Source organism: Salmo salar, chromosome 06 (genome assembly GCF_965601325.2).
Source record: "Salmo salar chromosome 06, fSalSal1, whole genome shotgun sequence".
Taxonomy (NCBI): domain Eukaryota; kingdom Metazoa; phylum Chordata; class Actinopteri; order Salmoniformes; family Salmonidae; genus Salmo; species Salmo salar.
The window spans coordinates 87,030,158-87,055,653 of record NC_138296.1 but is presented as its reverse complement, the minus strand read 5'-3'; the positions used below and the strand labels follow the sequence as shown (position 1 = coordinate 87,055,653).

The 25,496-nt window shown below is 44.1% G+C and overlaps 1 protein-coding gene across 1 annotated transcript in view; it reads right to left on the bottom strand.

Annotated features, from left to right (window-relative positions):
• Window positions 1–25,050, bottom strand: part of ches1 (checkpoint suppressor 1) — an 85,213-nt gene extending 60,163 nt beyond the window's left edge. Inside the window, exon 1 of the mRNA XM_045721092.2 lies at window positions 24,757–25,050. The gene's annotated coding sequence lies outside the window, so the exon portion shown is untranslated. The remainder of the gene's footprint in view (window positions 1–24,756) is intronic.
• Between the last annotated feature and the right edge of the window lie 446 nt (window positions 25,051–25,496).

The window sequence follows — 25,496 nt, the reverse complement described above, 5'->3', positions numbered from 1 at the left end:
CAGACAGACAGACAGACAGACAGACAGACAGACAGACAGACAGACAGACAGACAGACAGACAGACAGACAGACAGACAGTATTCACAAACCTAAACCTCCTTTCTCTATTATGTGAGACACGTGGACCAAGTGTTTACAGGGGTGAAGAGGTTAATGAACTCCTCAGAGAGACAATCTATTTACAGGGTGTTAAACTGACTTCAGGTCAATAAGGTTCACATGGTTAATAGGCTCTAATAGAGAAAACATTCATAACTACATACCTTAGTCTTTACAAAGTATTTAGTGAATCAGCCAATGAAGGGAGAATAGAATGAAGATAATAGGTCACCCAACTGGGCACGCACTTGTTGAATCAATGTTGTTTCCATTACGTTCAATTACGTTGAACCAGTGAGACTGGTCAAACACTTTGTACACTATATAGGGAATAGGATGCCACATGGGATGCAACCCATGAATATAATAGTAGGAGACATGAGATGTCAACATAACTAAATACAGTAGCAGGTTAGGAGATATTACTCTGAGGAGGGGATGGGAGATGTATTGCTGTCTGGCTGATGGTTGTGATAAACCCAGGACTGGGGATCCACTGAGGCAAAACTAATCTGGAGGTCTGATGACAGAAGAACAACCTTTATCATTCTCTACACACCACTGAGTCGAGAGAGAGAGAGAGAGAGAGAGAGGACCAAAGAGAGCGAGAGAGGACCAGAGAAGGAGCGAGTGCGAGAGAGAGTGAGAGAGGATCAGAGAGCGAGAGAGCGAGAGAGACGGGTTGAGAAAATAATAACCTCCTGTATGTCAACATTGGTGTAGGAAAGGTTGTGGTTTTCTCTAGCTTCAGTCCATGAAATCAGTTTCAGTTTCCATTTCCTGTGTTCCCTTGACGACAAATATCAGGGCTCTACGGGGAACACATGTGAGGCCGAGTTGACCAGTGGCACGGGAGAGTCCAGTGCGTGCGTGTGTATATGTGTTTGTGCCTCTAGCCCTGCCACAGAGCAGAGGGAGATATGAGATGGAGGTCAGAGGTCATGGTGTCTCTCAGAGGGCTGTCGACCCTGTGGCAATATCCTCCTCAGAGCTGCCCAGCAACACACCACACACACACACACACACACACACACACACACACACACACACACACACACACACACACACACACACACACACACACACATACATACCAAAGACTCGAAACACCAGCAACACAAACACACACACCAAAGACCTGAAACATCAGCAACACACACACAAACACACACACCAAATACCTGAAACATCAGCAACACACACCAGAGACCACAGACCAGAGAGGGAGAGCAGATCTTCATCGCAGTAGTAACTTAAACAGAAAAACACCTAATGTACACCAGAGACCACAGACATCACAGGAGGCTGCTGAGAGGAGAACAGCTCATAATAATGTCCAGAACTGAGTAAATGGAATGGCATCAAACACCTGGAAACTATGTGTTGATGTTTTTTATATCATTCCACTGATTCCACTCCAGTCAGTACCACGAGCCCGTCCTCCCCAATTAAGGTGCCACCAACCTCCTGTGACAGACACCAGAGACCACAGACACCAGAGACAGAGAGACAGAGAGACAGAGAGAGAGACAGAGAGAGAGAGAGAGAGAGAGAGAGAGAGAGAGAGAGAGAGAGAGAGAGAGAGAGAGAGAGGAGAGAGAGAGAGAGAGAGAGAGAGAGAGAGAGAGAGAGAGAGAGAGAGAGAGAGAGAGAGAGAGAGAGAGAGAGAGAGAGAGAGAGAGAGAGAGAGAGAGAGAGAGAGAGAGAGAGAGAGAGAGAGAGCAGTGACAGAGACAGAGAAAGCAAGAGACAACAAAATCATAAGAAAACAAAAAGATAATTACTTGACATTTTGGAAAGAATTAAAAAAAAAACTGAGGCCCTAAACAGAGACTACACGGTGGCAGAATACCTGGCCACTGTGACTGACCCAAAATTAAGGAAAGCTTTGACTGTACAGAGTGATTATAGCCTTGCTATTGAGAAAGGCTGCCGAAGGCAGACCTGGCTCTCAAGAGAAGACAGGCTACGTGCACACTGTCCACAAAATTAGGTGGAAACTGAGCTGCACTTCCTAACCTCCTGCCAAATGTATGACCATATTAGAGACACATATTTCCCTCAAACAAATCCAATTTTGATAAACTCCCATATCTATTGGGTGAAATACCACAGTTTGCAGTCACAGCAGCAAGATTTGTGACCTGTTGCCACAAGAAAAGAACAAACACCATTGTAAATACAACCTATATTTGTGTTTATTCATTTTCCCTTTTTAACTTTAACTATTTGCACAACATTACAACACCTTATATAGACATAATATGACATTTGAAATGTCTTTATTCTTTTGGAACTTTTGTGAGTGTAATGTTTACTGTACATTTTTTATTGTTTATTTCACTTTTGTTTATTACCTACTTCAATTCCTTTGGCAATTTTTACATATTTACCCAATAAAGTAATTTGAAACTGAGTTGGTCTCCCAAGTGGCGCAGTGGTCTAAAACACTGCATCTCAGTGCTAAAGGCATCACTACAGTCCCTGGTTCAAATCCAGGCTGTATCACAACTGGCTGTGACTGGGAGTCCCATAGTTTGGCCAGTGTAGGCCAATATTGGAAATAAGAATATGTTCTTAATGGACTTTCCTGGTTAAATAGAAAATTGAATAGACAGAGCAGAATGATTCTGAGAACTGGGCTGATGTCATACAGAAACACCACTTTAACTTAATTTTTTCAGACTGTACCATACAAACAAACACAATGCATGCATGCCTGCAAACCCATAAACACATCTTCCAGACAATTCGTCCATTTTGACAGTGAGTTCCCTCCTGGCACTCTGTGGCCTTTACAATGCTGACGAGTGTGTGTTCAAGTATCAGACTACATTTGATATATGGCCAATTAAGGAAGTATATTCAGTATGCAAAGCACTCATTGTACACATTTAAACAGGAGAGTAGATTGAGGATGAATTAGCGTAACTTTAAGAGTGGTGGGTGCAGACAGAGTGAACTGGATGGGTTTTATTTGTTTGAAAGCTTTAAAGTGGGAAAGTTGGCTTGGGATACATTGAGTACTGTGTCCTGTATCTAGACAGTAAGCCTCTGTAGGTCTCTTTTCTCCCTCTCTCGGTCTCTCTCTCTCTCACTTATTAAACAGCAGCACAGGCACTCAGCCATTGGCCAACAGTATGTCCCCGACACTAAACACCATGGAAACATCCACTGAAACGGCCGGTAACTTGTTCCAATGTCCCATCCATTTTGGCTCCCTCTGCTCCTCCCAGCAAATTTAGTTGAGAAAGTGTATAGAAATCAAAAAGTGATTTCTATATATCTATCTCTCTCTCTTTATATCTCTCTCACTCTGTAACGAGTGCACTGAGAGTTGGGAAGCAAGTTCAGGGAGTGTTTTATTAAAATAAACAGAACATAATACAAAACAAGAAACACTAACAGCACACAGACCAGAAACAATAACGCCTGGGGAAGGAACCAAAAGGAGTGACATACAGTTGATGTCGGAAGAATACATACAACCTAGCCAAATACATTTAAACTCAGTTTTTCACTATTCCTGACATTTAATCCACATTCCCAGTGGGTCAGAAGTTTACATACACTCAATTAGTATTTGGTAGCGTTGCCTTTAAATTGTTTAATTTGGGTCAAATGTTTCGGGTAGCCTTCCACAAATTTCCCACAATAAGTTTGGTGAATTTTGGCCCATTCATCCTGACAGAGCTGGTGTAACTGAGTCAGGTTTGTGGGCCTCCTTGCTCGCACATGCTTTTTCAGTTCTGCCCACGAATCTTCTATGGAATTGAGGTCAGGGCTTTGTGATGGCCATTCCAATACCTTGACTTTGTTGTCCTTAAGCCATTTTGCCACAACTTTGGAAGTATGCTTGGGGTCATTGTTCATTTGGAAGACCCATTTGGAAGACCCATTTGACCCAACTTCCTGACTGATGTCTTGAGATGATGCTTTAATATATCTACATAATTTTCCATCCTCATGACGCCATCTATTTTGTGACGTGAACCAGTCCCTCCTGCAGCAAAGCACCCCCACAACATGATGCTGCCATCCCCGTGCTTCACGGTTGGGATGGTGTTCTTCGGCTTGCAAGCATACTCCTTGTTCCTCCAAACATAGCGATGGTAATTATGGGCAAACAGTTCTATTTTTAGTTTCATCAGACCAGAGGACATTTCTCCAAAAAGTACGATCTTTGTCCCCATGTGCAGTTGCAAACCGTAGTCTGGCTTTTTTATGGCGGTTTTGGAGCAGTGGGTTCTTCCTTGCTGAGCGGCCTTTCAGGTTATTTTGATATAGGACTCGATTTATTGTGGATGTAGATACTTTTGTACCGGTTTCCTCCAGCATCTTCACAAGGTCCTTTGCTGTTGTTCTGGGATTGATTTGCACTTTTCACACCAAAGAACGCTTCTCCTTCCTGAGAGGTATGACGGCTGTGTGGTCCCATGGTCTTTATACTTGCGTAATATTGTTTGTACAGATGAACGTGGTACCTTCAGGCATTTGGGAATTGTTCCCAAGGATGAACCAGACTTGTGGAGGTCTACCATTTTTTTCTGAAGTCTTCGCTGATTTCTTTTGATTTTCCCATGATGTCAAGCAAAGCGGCACTGAGTTTGAAGGTAGGCCTTGAAATACATCCACAGGTACACCTCCAATTGACTCAAATGATGTCAATTAGCCTATCAGAAGCTACTAAAGCCATGACATAATTTTCTGGAATTTTCCAAGTTGTTTAAAGGCACAGTCAACTTATTGTATGTACATTCTGACCCACTGGAATTGTGATACAGTGAAGTACAAGTGAAATAATCTGTCTGTAAACAATTGTTGGAAAAATAACATATGTTATGCACAATTATATGCATATCCTTGCTTCTGGGCCTGAGTAACAGGCAGTTTACTTTGGGCACGCTTTTCATCTGGATGTGAAAATAGTGCTCCGTAGCCCAAAGAGGTTAACAAGAAATGTGTGGAGTTGTTGAAAAACCAGTTTTAATGACTCCATCCTAAGTGTATATAAACTTCTGACTTCTACTGTATCTAGGGAAGGTAATCAGGGAAGTGATGGAGTCCAGGTGAGTCTGATGACGCGCAGGTGCGCGTAACGATGGTGACAGGTGTGCGCCATAACGAGCAGCCTGGTGACCTAGAGGCCGAGAGGGAGCACACGTGACACTCTTTATATCTCCCCCCTCTATCTCTCCCTCTCTTTATCGCTCCCCCTCTTTATATCTCCCTCTTTTTATCTCTCTCCCTCTATCTCTCTCTCCCTCTCTCTATCCCTCCCTCTTTATTTCACTCTCTCTCTTTATATCTCTCCCTCTCTTTATATCTCTCTCTCCCTCTTTATATCTGCCTCTTTATATCTCTCTCTTCCTCTTTATATCTGCCTCTTTATATCTCCCTCTACCTCTCTTTATATATCTCTCCCCCTCTTTATATCTCCCTCTTTTTATATCTCTCCCTCTATCTCTCCCTCCCTCTCTCTATCCCTCCCTCTTTATTTCGCTCTCTCTCTTTATATCTCTCCCTCTCTTTATATCTCTCTCTCCCTCTTTATATCTGCCTCTTTATATCTCTCTCTCCCTCTCTCTATCCCTCCCTCTTTATTTCGCTCTCTCTCTTTATATCTCTCCCTCTCTTTATCTCTCCCTCTCTTTATCTCTCCCTCTCTTTATCGCTCCCCCTCTTTATATCTCCCTCTTTTTATCTCTCTCCCTCTATCTCTCTCTCCCTCTCTCTATCCCTCCCTCTTTATTTCGCTCTCTCTTTATATCTCTCCCTCTCTTTATATCTCTCTCTCCCTCTTTATCTCTCTCTCCCTCTTTATATCTGCCTCTTTATATCTCCCTCTCCCTCTCTTTATATATCTCTCCCCTCTTTATATCTCCCTCTTTTTATCTCTTTCCCTCTATCTCTCTCTCCCTCTCTCTATCCCGCCCTCTTTATTTCGCTCTCTCTCTCTTTATATCTCTCCCTCTCTTTATATCTCTCTCTCCCTCTTTATATCTGCCTCTTTATATCTCCCTCTCCCTCTCTTTATATATCTCTCCCTCTCTTTATATCTCTCTCTCCCTCTTTATATCTGCCTCTCTTTATATCTCCCTCTCCCTCTCTTTATATATCTCTCTCTCTCTTTATATCTCCCTCTCTTTATATCTCTCCCTCTACCTCCTTTATATCTCTGTCTCTTATTCCTTTTCTCTCACACCCTACTCTCTTTTTCTCTCCTCTCTCCCTCGCTCCTCTCTCTCTAATCACCAGCGAGCGAGGGAAAAATATCCTTGGGTCATTAGTAGCATTTCAAAGTCACAGTGTCCTCCAGCGTATGCTGTTTGACAGGCCCTGCCAAAAGAATTAGAGTGAGGAATGATGGTGCCATTATTAGATGTGGAGCTCAGGGAAGAGTGCTTGATCCAAGGGATGGTGGGTTTGAGAGAAGGAGAGGAGAGTATTTAGTATTTAATAGGATACCTATTAGTTCCTACCAAGGCAGCAGCTACTCTTCCTGGGGTCCAAACAAGTATAAAACAATTCCATCACAGAATGTACAATAATAGAATATTACAATGTGTGTGTATGTAGAGTGTGTGTGTAGAGTGTGTGTGCGTATACGTGTGTCTCTTCACAGTTCGCGTTGTGCCGTGAGGGATTGTTTTATAAAAAAAAAAAATTAAATCAAGAAGAGTTTCATGTAGTCATGGCTCTATTTGGTACTGTGTGTTTCCCAGAGTCTGTTCTGGACTTGTGAAGAGCAGTCATTATTCAACATCCAGCCATGTCTGCTGGCCCTGGTATCCTGGAAGGATATTGACCTCATCCCGTCAGTAGAGGATGCCTGGTTATTTTTTTTAAATGCCTTCCTCTCCATCTTAAATAAGCATGCCCCTTTCAAGAAATTTAGAACCAGGAACAGATATAGCCCTTGGTTCTCCCCAGACCTGACTGCCCTTAACCAACACAAAAATATCCTGTGGCGTTCTGCATTAGCATCGAACTGCCCCCGCGATATGCAACTTTTTAGGGAAGTTAGAAACCAATACACACAGGCAGTTAGAAACGCCAAGGCTAGCTTTTTCAAACAGAAATTCGCTTCATGCAACTCCAACTCTAAAAAGTTCTGGGACATTGTAAAGTCCATGGAGAATAAGAACACCTCCTCCCAACTGCCCACTGCACTGAGGATAGGAAACTCTGTCACCACCGATAAGCCCACTATAATTGAGAATTTCAATAAGCATTTTTCTACGGCTGGCCATGCTTTCCACCTAACTACCCCTACTGCATTCAACAGCACTGCACCCCCCACAGCTACTCGCCCAAGCCTCCCCCATTTCTCCTTCTCCCAAATCCATTCAGCTGATGTTCTGAAAGAGCTGCAAAATCTGGACCCCTACAAATCAGCTGGGCTTGACAATCTGGACCCTTTCTTTCTAAAATTATCTGCCGAAATTATTGCAACCCCTATTACTAGCCTGTTCAACCTCTCTTTCGTGTCGTCTGAGATTCCCATAGATTGGAAAGCAGCTCTTCAAAGGAGGTGACACTCTTGACTCTAATTGCTACAGACCTATATCCATCCTACCCTGCCTTTCTAAGGTCTTCGAAAGCCAAGTCAACAAACAGATTACCGACCATTTCGAATCCCACCGCACCCTCTCCGCTATGCAATCTGGTTTCAGAGCTGGTCATGGGTGCACCTCAGCCACGCTCAAGGTCCTAAACGACATCGTAACCGCCATCGATAAGAAACAATACTGTGCTGCCGTATTCATTGACCTGGCCAAAGCTTTTGACTCTGTTAATCACCACATCCTCATCGGCAGACTCAGTAGCCTTGGTTTCTCAAACGATTGCGTCGCCTGGTTCACCAACTACTTCTCTGACAGAGTTCAGTGTGTCAAATCGGAGGGCCTACTGTCTGGACCTCTGGCAGTCTCTATGGGGGTACCACAGGGTTCAATTCTTGGGCCAACTCTTTTCTCTGTATACATAAATGATGTCGCTCTTGCTGCTGGTGAATCTCTGATCCTCCTCTACGCAGACGATACCATTCTGTACACTTCTGGCCCTTCTTTGGACACTGTGTTAACAACCCTCCAGACGAGCTTCAATGCCATTCAACTCTCCTTCTGTGGTCTCCAACTGCTCCTAAACACAAGTAAAACTAAATGCATGCTCTTCAACCGATCGCTGCCTGCACCTGCCCGCCTGTCCAGCATCACTTCTCTGGACGGTTCTTAGAATTTGTGGACAACTACAAATACCTAGGTGTCTGGTTAGACTGTAAACTCTCCTTCCAGACTCACATCAATCATCTCCAATCCAAAGTGAAATCTCGAATTGGCTTCCTATTTCGCAACAAAGCATCCTTCACTCATGCTGCCAAACATACCCTCGTAAAACTGACCATCCTACCAATCCTCGACTTCGGCGATGTCATTTACAAAATAGCTTCCAATACCCTACTCAACAAGCTGGATGCAGTCTATCACAGTGCCATCCGTTTTGTCACCAAAGCCCCATATACTACCCACCACTGCGACCTGTACGCTCTCGTTGGCTGGCCTTCGCTTCATAATCGTCGCCAAACACATTGGCTCCAGGTCATCTACAAGACCCTGCTAGGTAAAGTCCCCCCTTATCTCCGCTCACTGGTCACCATAGCAGCACCCACCTGTAGCACGCGCTCCAGCAGGTATATCTCTCTGGTCACCCCTAAAGCCAACTCCTCCTTTGGTCGTCTCTCCTTCCAGTTCTCTGCTGCCAATGACTGGAACGAACCACAAAAATCTCTGAAACTGGAAACACTTATCTCCCTCACTAGCTTTAAGCACCAGCTGTCAGAGCAGCTCACAGATCACTGCACCTGTACATAGCCCATCTATAATTTAGCCCAAACTACTACCTCTTCCCCTACTGTATTTATTTATTTTATTTATTTTGCTCCTTTGCACCATATTATTTATATTTTATCTTTGAACTTTCTTCAAACTACAAATCTACCATTCCAGTGTTTTTCTTGCTATACTTTATTTACTTTGCCACCATGGCATTTTTTTGCCTTTACCTCCCTTATCTCACATCATTTGCTCACATTGTATATAGTCTTATTTATTTTTTTTTCTTCTACTGCATCATTGATTGTATGTTGTTTTACTCCATGTGTAACTCTGTGTTTTTGTATGTTGTCGAACTGCTTTGCTTTATCTTGGCCAGGTCGCAATTGTAAATGAGAACTTGTTCTCAACTTGCCTACCTGGTTAAATAAAGGTGAAATAAATAAAATAAATAAATAAATAAAAATGTCTGAGGACGTCGGGCAATGACGTGTAAACTGGCCACTAGGGGCAACAGTGAACACTATTACTTTGAAGTAGGTTTTGGTTTTCCAAAGGACGTTGGGGACGGTGCATCTGCTTCTGATTCCAAAGGTTGCATGTTCAAATCCATTGATAGTAAGTTGTTTTTTATATTTCTTGTTTTAAGACTATCCCAAACCATAACCCTTAACAATTTGGAGTTAATGCCTAACCGTAAGAATTCATAGTTAATGCCTAAACTTAAGCCTAACCTTAAACATTCAGAGTTAATGCATAAACTTAACCTTAAACACTTCGGAATTTGACGTTTGCGACAACATCGAAGTTTGATGTTTGAGAAACATAGATAAACATCTAATTCTGACTTGAGACTTGAGACCTTGTAGATGAAGAGTCCCCTGGTGGCATGTCTTGTGGGGTTTGTATGGGTGTCTGAGCTGTGTGTTAACTGTTGGAACAGTTTGTGCTTTCAACACATCAATACCTCTCACAAAGACAAGAAATGACACAATCAATCTCTCCTCTACGTTGAGCCAGGAGAGATTGACATGCATTTTCTGGATATTAGCCCTCTGTGTACATTTAAGGGCCAGCCGGCGCTCCATTAATTCCACGTGGTTACAGGGTTAATTCTGCATGGTTACAGTGTTAAATGTAGATATTAATTCCAAGTGGTTAAATTTAGGGCTATGGTTTGGGGAAGGCTAAAAACAAAATAATTTAAAAAATGTGTTTTTTCCATCAACTACTTTCTCTGCTTGTGAATGACTCTGGCACAGTGGTCTAAGCAGCTTACTCCACCTCTGAGTGTCGTGTTTTTTTTTTTTGGTGAGCACTGACAAAGGCATATATCGATGTCCTCTGGACCTTTTCAAACGTCCAAAATCGACAGCGCTTTCTTGTGACCAGCCTGCTCTCCTCGGTCATGACCCCAAACACAACCACCAGGCCTCAACGCTCTCCTCAGAGTCATGACCCCAAACACAGCCAGTAGGCCTCAACCCTCTCCTCAGAGTCATGACCACAGACACAGCCACTAGGCCTCAATCAACCCTCTCCTCAGAGTCATGACCACAGACACAGCCACTAGGCCTCAATCAACCCTCTCCTCAGAGTCATGACCACAGACACAGCCACTAGGCCTCAATCAACCCTCTCCTCAGAGTCATGACCACAGACACAGCCACTAGGCCTCAATCAACCCTCTCCTCAGAGTCATGACCACAGACACAGCCACTAGGCCTCAATCAACCCTCTCCTCAGAGTCATGACCCCAGACACAACCACTAGGCCTCAATCAACCCTCTCCTCAGAGTCATGACCACAGACACAGCCACTAGGCCTCAATCAACCCTCTCCTCAGAGTCATGACCCCAGACACAGCCACTAGGCCTCAATCAACCCTCTCCTCAGAGTCATGACCACAGACACAGCCACTAGGCCTCAATCAAACCTCTCCTCAGAGTCATGACCCCAGACACAGCCACTAGGCCTCAATCAACCCTCTCCTCAGAGTCATGACCCCAGACACAACCACCAGAGATCTGAGATCTGAGGGGGAAGAACAATCTGTTCCCTATCAGAACCACCGAGTTCTCAGATCCCTCACTGAGTGCTAGTCCCTTTGTTCTTTCTACATTCCTATACAGTCTCCAAGCATCCCAAATGACACCCTATACCCTTGATAGTGCACTAGGGCACTGGTTAAAATGATGCACTACAGTATGGAAAATAATGTGCCATTTGGGAGACATTGGACTACCGGAGTGTTTAATCTACCACAGTCTTCTCCAATCGCATGTAGTTCTCTACTTTTCTCACATTCTCACATTATTCTCCCATACCTGCATATACTCCCAAAGTCTCCTCCATTTCCTCAACCATCTCCCTCACTATCCAGGCAAGATACTGGGGAAAGGAGCCAGTGGTACAGTTACAAAACCAACATATCATCAATGGCGCTGGAAAAGAAGGCTCACGTTTTACGTGTTCCTATCCAATTGTGTTTTTTTTGTAACTAACTTATTTTTTAACTTATTTTGTACATAATGTTGCTGCTATTGTCTCTTATGACCGAAAATTATTTCTGGACATCAGCACTGCGATTACTCACCATGATCTTGCAGAATCCTTTTTTTCATTTAACGAGTCCGATGTGAATGACATACTGCTTTCCTGGGAACAGGCCCAGATCCCCGTCATTTGCGTGAAGAGAAGACGGAGAAAAAGGGGCCGGAGGGTGGGCTGCCTTCTGAGAATTCGTAGGCGATCGAGTAAACCCCCACTGCCTTCCATTCTGCTAGAAAAGGTGCAATCTTCAGAAAAAAAATCGATGACCTACGCGGAAGATTAAACTACCAAAGGGACATTCAAAACTGTAATATCGTATGCTTCACAGAGTCGTGCCTGAATTATCAACAACATTATCTGGTTATATGCTGTATCAGCAAGATAGAACAGCAGCGTCTGGTAAGACAAGGGGCGGCGGACTATGTATTTTTGTAAATAACAGCTGGTGCATGACAGCTGGTTTTTCTTCGACTGAGGTAGAGTATCTCATGATCTGTAGACCACACTATCTACTTAGAGATTCCATCTGTATTTTTCGTAGCTGTCTTCCAACCACAACAGACTGAGGCTGGCACTAAGACCGCACTCAATGAGCTGTATTCCCCCATAAGCAAACAGGAAAATGCTCACCTAGAGGCGGCGCTCCTAGTGGCTGGGGACTTTAATGCTGGGAAAATTAAATCCGTCTTACCAAAATTATATCAGCATGTGAAATGTGCAACCAGAGGGAAAACAACTCTGGACCATCTTTACGCCACATACAGAGATGCATACTAAGCTCTCCCTCGCCCTCCATTTGGCAAATCTGACCATAATTCTATCCTCCTGATTCTTGCTCACAATCAAGTGCAATAAGTGCATTGATGACGTCATCCCCACCATGACCGTACGTACATACCCCATCCAGAAGCCATGAATTACAGGCAACATCCGCACGGAGCTAAAGGCTAGAGCTGCTGCATTCAAGGAGCAGGACTCTAACCCGGAAGCTAATAAGAAATCCCGTATGCCCTGCGACAAACCATCAAACAGGCAAAGCTTCAATACAGGACTAAGTTTGAATCGTACTACACCGGCTCTGATACTCGCTGAATGTGGCAGGGCTTGCAAAGCATTACAGACTACAAAGGGAAGCACAGCCGAGAGCTGCCCAGTGACACGAGCCTACCAGACGAGCTAAACTACTTCTATGCTCGCTTCGAGGCAAATAACACTGAAACATGCATGAGAGCACCAGCTGTGTGATCACGCTCTCCGCAGCTGATGTGAGTAAGACCTTTAAACAGGTCAACATTCACAAGTCTGCAGGGCCAGACGGATTACCAGGACTTCTACTGCGAGCATGCGGTGACCAACTGGCAAGTGTCTTCACTAGCATTTTCAATCTCTTCCTGTCCGAGTCTGCAATACCAACATGTTTTAAGTCGTAGCACTCACACCTGTAGCCATGAAATGCTTTGAAAGGCTGGTCATGGCTCACATCAACACCATTATCCCAGAAACCCTAGACCCACTCCAATTTGCATACCGCCCAAACAGATCCACAGATGATGCAATCTCTATTGCACTCCACACTGCTCTTTCCCACCTGGACAAAAGGAACACTTACGTGAGAATGCTATTCATTGACTACAGCTCAGCGTTCAACACCATAGTACCCTCAAACTCATCACTAAGCTAAGGATCCTGGGACTAAACACCTCCCTCTGCAACTGGATCCTGGACTTCCTGACGCTCCGCCCCCAGGTGGTGAGGGTAGGCAGCAACACATCTGAGGGTAGGTCCGCCCCGCAGGTGGTGAGGGTAGGCAGCAACGCTGATCCTCAACACTGGAGCTCCCCAGGGGTGCGTGCTCAGTCCCCTCCTTTACTCCTGTTCACCCATGACTGCATGGCCAGGCATGACTCCAGCACCATTATTAAGTTTGCAGACGACACAACAGTGGTAGGCCTGATCACCGACAACGACGAGACAGCCTAATGGGAGGAAGTCAGAGACCTGGCCGGGTGGTGCCAGAATAACAACCTATCCCTCAACGTAACCAAGACTAAGGAGATTATTGTGGACTACAGGAAAAGGAGGAGCGAGCATGATCCCCTTCTTATCGACGGGGCTGTAGTGGAGCAGGTTGAGAGCTTCAAGTTCCTTGGTGTCCACATCAACAACAACACTAGAATGGTCCAAACACACCAAGACACGACAAAGCCTATTCCCCCTCAGGAAACTAAAAAGATTTGGCATGTGTCCTGAGATCCTCAAAAGGTTCTACAGCTGCAACATCGAGAGCATCCTGACTGGTTGCATCACTGCCTGGTATGGCAACTGCTCGGCCTCTGACCGCAAGGCACTACAGAGGGTAGTGCGTATGGCCCAGTACATCACTGGGGCTAAGCTGCCTGCCATCCAGGACCTCTACACCAGGCGGTGTCAGAGGAAGGCCCAAAAAATGGTCAAAGAGCCCAGCCACCCCAGTCTTAGACTGTCTCTACTACCGCATGGCAAGCCGTACCGGAGTGCCAAGTCTAGGACAAAAAGGCTTCTCAACAGTTTTTACCCCCAAGCCATAAGACTCCTGAACAGGTAATCAAATGGCTACCCGGACTATTTGCATTGTGTGTCCCCCTCCCCCCCCCACCCCAACCCCTCCTTTTACGCTGCTGCTACTCTCTGTTTATCATATATGCATAGTCACTTTAACTATACATTCATGTACATGCTACCTCAATTGGGCCGACCAACCAGTGCTCCCGCACAGTGGCTAACCCCTCTTTTACGCTACTGCTACTCTCTGTTCATCATATATGCATAGTCACTTTAACCATATCTACATGTACATACTACCTCAATCAGCCTGACTAACCGGTGTCTGTATGTAGCCTCGCTACTGTATATAGCCTGTCTTTTTACTGTTGTTTTAATTCTTTACCTGCCTATTGTTCACCTAATACCTTTTTTGCACTATTGGTTAGAGCCTGTAAGTAAGCATTTCACTGTAAGGTCTACTACACCCGTTGTATTCAGTGCACATGACAAATAAACTTTGATTTGAGTGTATACATGTACTGTTGGGGGATATTTAGTGTATACTTGTACTGTAAGGGGAGATTGAGTGTATACTTGTACAGGACGAGGGGAAGGTATTTTCCCCTCGAGTATAAATAACTGTCGGTGTCTGAATATGAACATTGCTCGTTGAGTTGTAGATTAGACCATGACTGCTGTTTTGGACTCAGAGGCCTAAGGATGTGTTTGAAATTACACCCTATTCCCTAAATAGTGCACTGGTCAAAAGTAGTCCACTACGTATATAGGGGATAGGTTTTCATGTGGTTCGTACAGCAATCAGATAATCACTGGAATATCACTCTAATGTATTTCTTTGGCTGTCTACAGCACACAAAGTCTGTTCTGAGATCCTCATACTTGGAGAGTCCAGTGTGTTGGTGGGTGTGTGTGTGTGTGTGTGTGTGTGTGTGTGTGTGTGTGTGTGTGTGTGTGTGTGTGTGTGTGTGTGTGTGTGTGTGTGTGTGTGTGTGTGTGAGAGAGAGGCAGCTTGTTAAAGAGTATGAGATAGATGGCTCATTTTTTGGGAATGAAACACATTGCTACTTTTCCAATCCCAGAAATTCAGAAGTAGATACCTCAGTTTTTCCACTTATTTGGGACTTTTTAAAAACCACTCTTAGAAAAATGTTTTCCAAAAGTTTTTTTTGTCTGTCCCCATAGGAAAACACTTTTTGGTTCCAGGTAGAACCGGTCTTGGTTCCATGTAAAACACCTTTGGGTTCCATGCAGAACCCTTTGAAGAAATAGTTCTACATGGAACCTCAAAAATGTTCTACCTGCAACAAAATGTAGGGTTCTTCAAAGTGTCCTTTAAGGTTCTAGATAGCTCCTTTCTTTCCAAGAGTGTGGACGTCTCAATTAAAATCACTAACATCTCGAAGTTTCTGACTGTCCACTTTTAGTTTTTCAGTGTCTTCCTCCTCTTGGATAGATTTTAGTTCTCAGATCAGTATCGACAACAAAGGTCAAACAGAAGAACACACACACACATTTACTAGACACAACAAAGGGCGATCAGTTTCAAAAACAGTCTGTGTCTCAGGGGCATCGATACAGTGGGCTATACAGTAACTATACAGTGGGCTATACAGTAACTATACAGTGGGCTATACAGTAACTATACAGTGGGCTATACAGTGGGCTATACAGTAACTATACAGTGGGCTATACAGTAACTATACAGTGGGCTATACAGTGGGCTATACAGTAACTATACAGTGGGCTATACAGTGGGCTATACAGTGGGCTATAGAGTGGGCTATAGAGTGGGCTATACAGTGGGCTATACAGTAACAATACAGTGGGCTATGCAGTAACTATACAGTGGGCTATACAGTGGGCTATACAGTGGGCTATACAGTAACTATACAGTGGGCTATACAGTAACTATACAGTGGGCTATACAGTAACTATATAGTGGGCTATTCAGTGGGCTATACAGTAACTATATAGTGGGCTATACAGTAACTATACAGTGGGCTATACAGTGACTGCTATACAGTGGGCTATTCAGTGGGCTATACAATAACTATACAGTGGGCTATACAGTAACTATATAGTGGGCTAGACAGTAACTATACAGTGGGCTATACAGTAACTATACCGTGGGCTATACAGTGACTGCTATACAGTGGGCTATTCAGTGGGCTATTCAGTGGGCTATATAGTGGGCTATACCGTGGGCAATTCAGTAGGCTATCTAGTGGGCTATCTAGTGGGCTATACAGTGGGCTATACAGTGGCTGCTTAACAGTGGGCTATACAGTGGACTATACAGTGGGCTATACAGTGGGCTATACAGTGGGCTATACAGTGGCTGCTTAACAGTGGCTGCTTAACAGTGGCTGCTTAACAGTGGGCTATAAAGTGGGCTATTCAGTGGGCTATACAGTGGGCTATACAGTGGCATTGCTACTGGGCTATACAGTGGGCTATACAGTGGGTTATTCAGTGGGCTATACAGTGGGCTATACAGTGGGCTATACAGTGGCTGCTTAACAGTGGGCTATACAGTGGGCTATTCAGTGGCTGCTTAACAGTGGCTGCTTAACAGTGGGCTATAAAGTGGGCTATTCAGTGGGCTATACAGTGGGCTATACAGTGGCATTGCTACTGGGCTATACAGTGGGCTATACAGTGGCATTGCTACTGGGCTATACAGTGGGCTATACAGTGGCTGCTTAACAGTGGGCTATACAGTGGGCTATAAAGGACTCTGTAGAGGTCAAATCTCCCTTCTAACATCAGAGCAGAAGGCCATTAGATCAGACTCTACCAGACTCTACCAATCTCTACCAGACTCTACCAGTCTGTACCAGACTTTTCTAGACTCTTCTAGACTCTACTAGACTCTACCAGTCTCTACCAGTCTCTACCAGACTCTACCAGTCCCTTCAGAGACTTAAATGTGTAATCTGTGATATTAATGATATACCCATAGATGTCTTTGTAAACAAACTATGTATGGCTTCAAAATATGTTGATCTCCTGGCCTGTCAATTCTAACATCCATAACTCAATCTACGAATTTGAGAGTAATTCCCCAACCCCCAAACTCTCAACTTAATGTGAAACCAAGTGTTTAGTTGAAAACGATACCCCAAAGTGTGTCATTAATGCCCCTGATAACAGTGTCTACTGTAAAGAGCAAAGCACCGAGGTAAACACATTATATAAACCTCTCCTCTCCTCTGGCTAGCTGACTGCCATGCCTTTGTATGGCTCCTTCCAACTATGACATCACTGTAGCTAGCCAGAGGGGCTGACGTCACCCCTCCCTCTCACGTAATGTGAATGAGGTAACTATAGTGGGAGCCATGCCGGTGGTGAGATCATATGGCAGTCCTCACGTGTGGGACACTATAAAACAGGCATGACATCAGCGAACGGAGAGACAGACGGAGGGAGAAGAGGGGAGAGAGAGAGGCGGGAGAGAGAGAGACAGAAAGAGAGCAGGTCCGTGCTATGGGGATAACGTCATGGGGGTTTTGGGGGAAGTGCCACGAGGTACATCAAGAAGTACAGAACATCCAAATTACACCGACCAGGACGTTATGCAAGCCAAAGAAAAAATCCAACACTAGAAGGGGGTGTGTGTGTGTGTGTGTGTGTGTGTGTGTGTGTGTGTGTGTGTGTGTGTGTGTGTGTGTGTGTGTGTGTGTGTGTGTGTGTGTGTGTGTGTGTGTGTGTGTGTGTGTGTGTGTGTGTGTGTGTGTGTGTGTGTGTGGAGGTATGCCGTGACGCTGTGCTGGTTGCTAAGCGAAGCAGGGATGTGGGTGGAAGGATTTCCTGTCGACAGGAACGTTTGTTTATCCGGGAAGCACCATGCCGAGGGAAAGTGTGTGTATGTGTTCTTTGCATGTGTGTGTGTGTTCACCACCAAGCAACACACACACACACAGAACACAACACACACTTCCCCTCCCTGCATAAACAAACGTTCCTGTCAACAGGAATTCCTTCCACCTTCCACCCACGTCCCTGCTCCGCTTAGCAACCAGCGCAGCATCGCGGCATACCTCCACCATGCACGCACACACACACACACACACACACACACACACACACACACACACACACACAAACCCACCCACACACAAACCCACACAGACACACACACACACACACACACACACACACACACACAAACCCACACAGACACAAACCCACACAGACACACACACACACACACACCCACACAGACACACCCACACACACACATAATATTCAGTCCAAAACACACTCCTTTGGACTGAACCCTTTACTATTCTACCATAAACTGCTCACCTTTAAGAAGCCAAAGCTTTTCAACAAGAGTCTTTTCCCTCTTTTACTGTGTCATTAAAAGCTAAGCAGACACACCCACCACACTGCCAGCTAGGCTTTCAAATCTATCAGCAACCAACAGCAATGACAGCAACTCCCTGAAAGACTACAATGTTGTTCATTTATATGCTCTATTGTGACCTAAGCTGGTGGCTTTATAGACCGTGAGCTAGCGAGAGCATACATACACACACACACACACACACACACACACACACACACACACACACACACACACACACACACACACACACACACACACACACACACACACACACACACACACACACACACACACACACACACACACACACACACACACTGGTGCTTTTTAACTGGCGTGAGCGGGGCCAATTGAGCCGGGCTCGCGGTACTGTGGGCAATGACTCCATTTGGGCACAGTAAGGTGGCTAGTCAATGACAATTAGGAAGGAGGAGGGAGGAGGGGGAGTAAGGCGGGAGGAGGGGGAGGTGGAGGGAGGAGGGAGGGTGGAGGAAGGAGGGAGGAAGGGGGAGAGAGGAGGGTTATGTGAATTAGCTCGAAGAGTTAAATATTGCCTTTTTCAGTGCTGACCTCTTGTGTAAAATCTAAAGTCGCTATTGACCCTTTTGGTTTAAGATGGTCTCTATGACATTGACTTGCCCTTCACTCTCATGTCCAGACTACAGAGGACTGGATATGTCAATATGGACAAAAGCAGACGACTGCTGGAAACCATAGAGGACCGATATTAGCTGTGCATTATCTGTCTATGCTAGATCAAGACAATCACATGTTTTATCTGGGATAAATGAAGGTTTCATTAAAATAAAAAGGACATGTCACACTTTTGCATCAATAGTATATTGATGTTGGTGGTGTGTCAGTTACAGGTGTCACGGTCCTGAGTTCCTCCATAGAGGGGTTCATAGGAAGACGTGAGGGTGACATCCTGAGTCAACACAGCCACGGCGGGTAATATCTGAATGAACGATGCTATGGGGCGGGTGAATTATGAATGAACTACCACACTGAAAGCTCCTGATAAGATCGTCACAGGTTCTCTCTCTCGCTCTCTCTCTCGCTCAAACACATAAGGACATGGAGATATAAAAATAGCTGAGCCAATCACGCACACAGACCACAGACATGAAGACAGAAATGGAAATAGATACACTATCTGACAAGTGAACATTCCCTGCACTGCCGTGCATATACATTTATACACACACAGACAGATACATAGATAGAGATTTAATAACACACAGACAGATAAAAATGTAGAGATTTAATAACACACAGACAGATAAAAATGTAGAGATTTAATAACACACAGACAGATAAAAATGTAGAGATTTAATAACACACAGACAGATAAAAATGTAGAGATTTAATAACACACAGACAGATAAAAATGTAGAGATTTAATAACACACAGACAGATACATATATACAAATTTAATAACACACATAAATAGATAGAGGTTAAATAACACACACACACAGACAGAGATGTAACACACACAGACAGAGATGTAACACACACAGACAGAGGTGTAACACACACAGACAGAGATGTAACACACACAGACAGAGATGTAACACACACAGAGACAGAAATGTAACACACACACAGATAGAGATGTAACACACACAGACAGAGATGTAACACACACAGAGACAGAAATGTAACACACACAGACAGAGATGTAACACACACACAGACAGAGATGTAACACACACAGAGACAGAAATGTAACACACACACAGATAGAGATGTAACACACACAGATATAAATGTAACACACACAGATATAAATCTAACACACACAGATAGAGATGTAACACACACAGATAGAGATGTAACACACAGATAGAGATGTAACACACACAGTGACAGAAATGTAACACACACAGATAGAGATGTTACACACAGACAGAGATGTAACACACAGATAGAGATGTAACACACAGATAGAGATGTAACACACACAGAGACAGAATTGTAACACACACAGATAGAGATGTAACACACAGAGACAGAGATGTTATACACAGGTGGAGATGTAACACACACAGATAGAGATGTAACACACACAGATAGAGATGTAACACATACAGATAGAGATGTAACACACAGAGACAGAGATGTTACACACAGGTGGAGATGTAACACACACAGATAGAGATGTAACACACAGATAGAGATGTAACACACAGATAGAGATGTAACACACACAGAGACAGAATTGTAACACACAGATAGAGATGTAACACACACAAAGACAGAATTGTAACACACAGATAGAGATGTAACACACACAGATAGAGATGTAACACACAGACAGAAATGTAACACACACAGATAGAGATGTAACACACAGATGGAGATGTAACACACACAGATGGAGATGTAACACACACAGAGACAGAATTGTAACACACAGATAGAGATGTAACACACACACATAGAGATGTAACACAAAGATAGAGATGTGTACACAGATAGAGATGTGTTCACAGATAGAGATGTAACACACAGATAGAGATGTGTACACAGATAGAGATGTGTACACAGATAGAGATGTAACACACACAGATAGAGATGTAACACACAGATAGAGATGTAACACACAGATAGAGATGTGTACACAGATAGAGATGTAACACACAGATAGAGATGTGTACACAGATAGAGATGTAACACACACACCCTACAATAATAGAAAAACAAACACTGTTGCAATCAAATCAAATGTATCTGACACGGGCGCTGAATACAACAGGTGTAGACCTTACCGTGAAATGCTTACTGACAGAGATGTAACACACACACACAGAGACAGAGACTTACCGTGAAATGCTAACATGCTTACTTACAGAGATGTTCACTGGCGAAAACACACACATGACACGCACCCGATAATTACAGACTCGTTCACTCTCACGAAACACACACACACAGATGTTCAGCTGGCAGGAGATTGTGTGTGTTAGCGTGTGTGAGCAGTGTGTGTGTTAGCATATGTGAGCAGTGTGTGTGTGTTAGCGTGCGTGTGTGTGTGTGTGTGTGTGTGTGTGTGTGTGTGTGTGTGTGTGTGTGTGTGTGTGTGTGTGTGTGTGTGTGTGTGTGTGTGTGTGTGTGTGTGTGTGTGTGTGTGTGTGTGTGTGTTAGCGTGTGTGAGCAGTGTGTGTGTGTTAGCGTACGTGAGCAGTGTGCTTGTGTGAGCAGTGTGTGTGTGTGTGTTAGCGTGTGTGAGCGGTGTGTGTGTGTGTTAGCGTGTGTGAGCAGTGTGTGTATGTGTTAGCGTGTGTGAGCAGTGTGTGTGTGTGTGTGTGTGTGTGTGTGTGTGTGTGTGTGTGTGTGTTAGCGTGTGTGAGCAGTGTGTATGTGTGTGTGTGCTAGTGCTCAGCCTTACCCACTATTTCCACTGTTGCTGTGCGTCTGAACAGATCTGACTCTCTCAACCTGTTTGTCACAAACAAACACACACACTCAGACACACACACACACATGCACCCACACACACACACACATGCACTCACACACACACTCAGGCATGCACACACACACACACTCACACACACAGTGGTGGAAAAAGTACTCAACTGTCAAACTTGAGTAAAGTAAAGATATCTTAATAGAAAATGACTCAAGTAAAAGTGAGTCACCCAGTAAAATTATACTTCAGTAAAACTCTAAAAGTATTTGGTTTTAAATATACTTCAGTATATCATTTCAAATTTCTAATATTAAAGTTATTCAGGATTGATGGGTCCCCTGCGGGACGGTTGAGCTAACGTAGGCTAATGCAATTAGCATGAGGTTGTAAGTAACAAGAGAATGTGTTATTTACATAGACATAGCTGATATTGTCAGAAAGCTTACATTTTTGTAAAATCTAACTGCACTGTGCAATTTACTGTAGCTATTACAGTGAAAGAATACCATGCTATTGTTAGAGGAGAGTGCACAGTTTTGAACATGAAAAGTTATTAAAAAACAAATTAGGCACATTTGGGCCTACTTGATACCAAATTTTGAACATAAATACAATGGTTCATTGGATCAGTCTAAAACTTTGCACATACACTGCTGCCATCTAGTGGGCAAAATCTAAGTTGCACCTGGGCTGGAATAATACATTATTGCCTTTCCCTTGCATTTCAAAGTTGATGGTAAAGAAAAATACAAATGAACGGGTCGTTTTTTTTCTTTGTATTATCTTTTACCAGATCTAACGTGTTATATTGTCCTACATTCCTTTCACATTTCCACAAACTTCAAAGTGTTTCCTTTCAGCTGGTACCAAGAAAATGCATATCCTTGCTTCAAGTCCTGAACTACAGGCAGTTAGATTTGGGTATGTCATTTTAGGCGAAAATTGAAAAAAAGTGTCCGATCAAACCAGATGGCACCATTTTCTTGGTTTTTATTTATGGAAAGCCAGGGGCACACTCCAAATGTCTCTCCTCTCTCTATCCTTGGACACATTGTACTGTGTAATAACAACCTAAACCTCTCCCTCTCTCTTCCTCTCTCTCTCTCTCTCTCTCTTCCTCTCTCTCTCCCTCTCTCTTTCTCTCGCTCTCTCTCTCTCTCTCTCTCTCTTCCTCTCTCTTTCTCTCTTTCTTTCCCTCTCTCTCCCTCTCTCTTTCTCCCTCTCTCTTCCTCTCTCTTTCTCTCTTTCTTTCTCTCTCTCTCCCTCTCTCTTCCTCTCTCTCTCTCCCTCTCTCTTTCTCTCTCTCTCTCTCCCTCTCTCTTCTCTCTCTATCCTTGGACATATTGTACTGTATATTAACAACCCAAACCTCTCTCTCTCTTCCTCTCTTCCTCTCCCTCCCTCTCTCCTCTCTCTCTCTCTCTCTCTCTCTCTCTCTCTCTCTCTCTCTCTCTCTCTCTCCTCTCTCTCTCTCTCTCTCTCTCTCTCTCTCTCTCTCTCAAATTCAGATTGCTTTATTGGTGTGAAATACAATTTGTAGATATTGCCAAAGCAGCATATACGTATAGAATTTCAGTAAATACAGTACAATGCAAAGAGGATAATGAGATCCCGTTTATTTCAGTAGTAATATTAATAGTCCATATAATCATGTGTACAGGTACTGTACTACTGCTGTTGTATTGGGGAATCTTTGGTTGATAAATACTATAAAAGATTTTAAAAAGACAAAATGGATGATGGTTACATTGTGTATTACTGTCAGATAAATACAATGTAAATACTACAGGGAAGTAATGGTCATGGGATGTCCCTCAGGCTATGGGAATCATGTACCTATCTGGCACTAATATTACTGGTTTCTCCCTCACCCAGAATATGTCATTAGTAAATGCACAGAAGTTTGGAATTGACTGAGATATTTTCTGTCTCTCTCTCTCTCTATCTCTTGCTCTCTCTCTCTTTTTTTATTTTTTTTATTTCACCTTTATTTAACCAGGTAAGCTAGTTGAGAACAAGTTCTCATTTACAACTGTGACATGGCCAAGATAAAGCAAAGCAGTGCGACACAAACAACACTCTCTCGCTCTCTCTCTCCATCTCTCTCTCTCTCGCTCTCACTCTCTCCATCTCTCCCTCCCTTGATCACTCTCTCTCTCTCTCGTTCTCTCTCTCTCTTGCTCTCTCTCTCTCTCTCTCTCGTTCTCTCTCTCTCTTGCTCTCTCTCTCTCTCACTCTCTCCCTCTCTCCCTGCCTTGATCTCTACTTCTAACATGAGTCATCTTCAGCGTGGACGGGATCACCCTGTTCCCTTAGAAGTGTACACTTCTCTGAACCCTTTCATTCCAGTCAACAACTGTCAAGATAGATTTCCATGTACCCCTTTCCTGCAGTCAAATGACCTAGTGGCCTCATGGGTGGAATGTTATTCATATTTTGCATAATTCATTTTTTTAAACCCTGAAAATCCTGTGTTTCTATGTCAAATGGTTTTGTTATATTTCAGTCTTCTGTGATGTATAAAAGTGTAATATTGGGATTATAAACTCAAAATGTAATACAAATTAACTCTATATCTGACAGGTGTTTCTTTTTCTGAAGCCCATAACCATGTGTGTGAGGTGTATACTTTTGTTTTAAAGTAGATTTGTTTTAGACTACCAAGAAACACTCTGTGTGAGGCTGACTTATCCCACTGCAGTAAAAGGTTAACCCTCCCTTCAAAACAGCCACATAACACTCTCTCTCTGTCTGTCTCACAGAAAAACACACAGAAAAAAACACACACACTCACACACACTCCGTTTATTTTCCTCTCTCTACTTAGAAGTGAAGCGATGCAGCACATGTCAACACTCAACCTCTTCTGGAAGCTAAAAGATCTCTTTCCACACACAGACACACATCCCTCCCCATCTCACCACATCCAGCTATTGAAAAGAGACATAAAGTCACCTTAGAAATCTTCTGTTGTGCAGACGAGCCCCTTCCTTTCCTCCTCTCCTCTCCGATAGTTCTCCCTCTCCTCTCCTCTCCTCTCCTCTCCTGGTCTATAATGTCAGTTCCCGCCGATGATCCTGAGCCCCTCCATTTCCTCCCCAGCTCCCTGTTTCTGGTACTGAGCAGCACAGGCAACTGACTGCGTTCCTGTAGTCTCTCTCTCTTCCCCTTCTCTCTCTCTCTCTCTCTCTCTCTCTCTCTCTCTCTCTCTCTCTCTCTGAGCAGGCTCCCTCTCTCTCTCTGAGCAGGGCTGTGTGTTACACAGCTCAGCCAGTCAGCCTGCCTGGCCTGCCCCACCACCACAGGAGTCCCAGCCTCCTCCAGGGTCCTAGTGCTAGTGATTTTCTTTGAAAGAATGCCATTGTCTCTGAGCGGAGCCCTCCCTGCCTCCCTCCTCCTCCCCTCTCCCCTACCTCAGAGCGTCAGCAGGTTGCCAGGACAACGAGGGCCGGCCTAGAGGGAGCCGATCAGATCATGCTGTCCAGAGGCTCCAGTAGGCTAACTGGCTGACTGACTGACCGACTGACTTGCTGTCTGACTGGCTGACTGTCTGACTAGCTGGCTGGCTGGCTGGGTAACTCACTGACTGCCTGACTGGCTGGCTGGCTGTCTGATTAGCTGACTGGCTGGCTGGCTGACTCACTAGCTGGCTGACTGACTAGCTGGCTGGCTGGGTGGGTAACGGCTGGCTGACT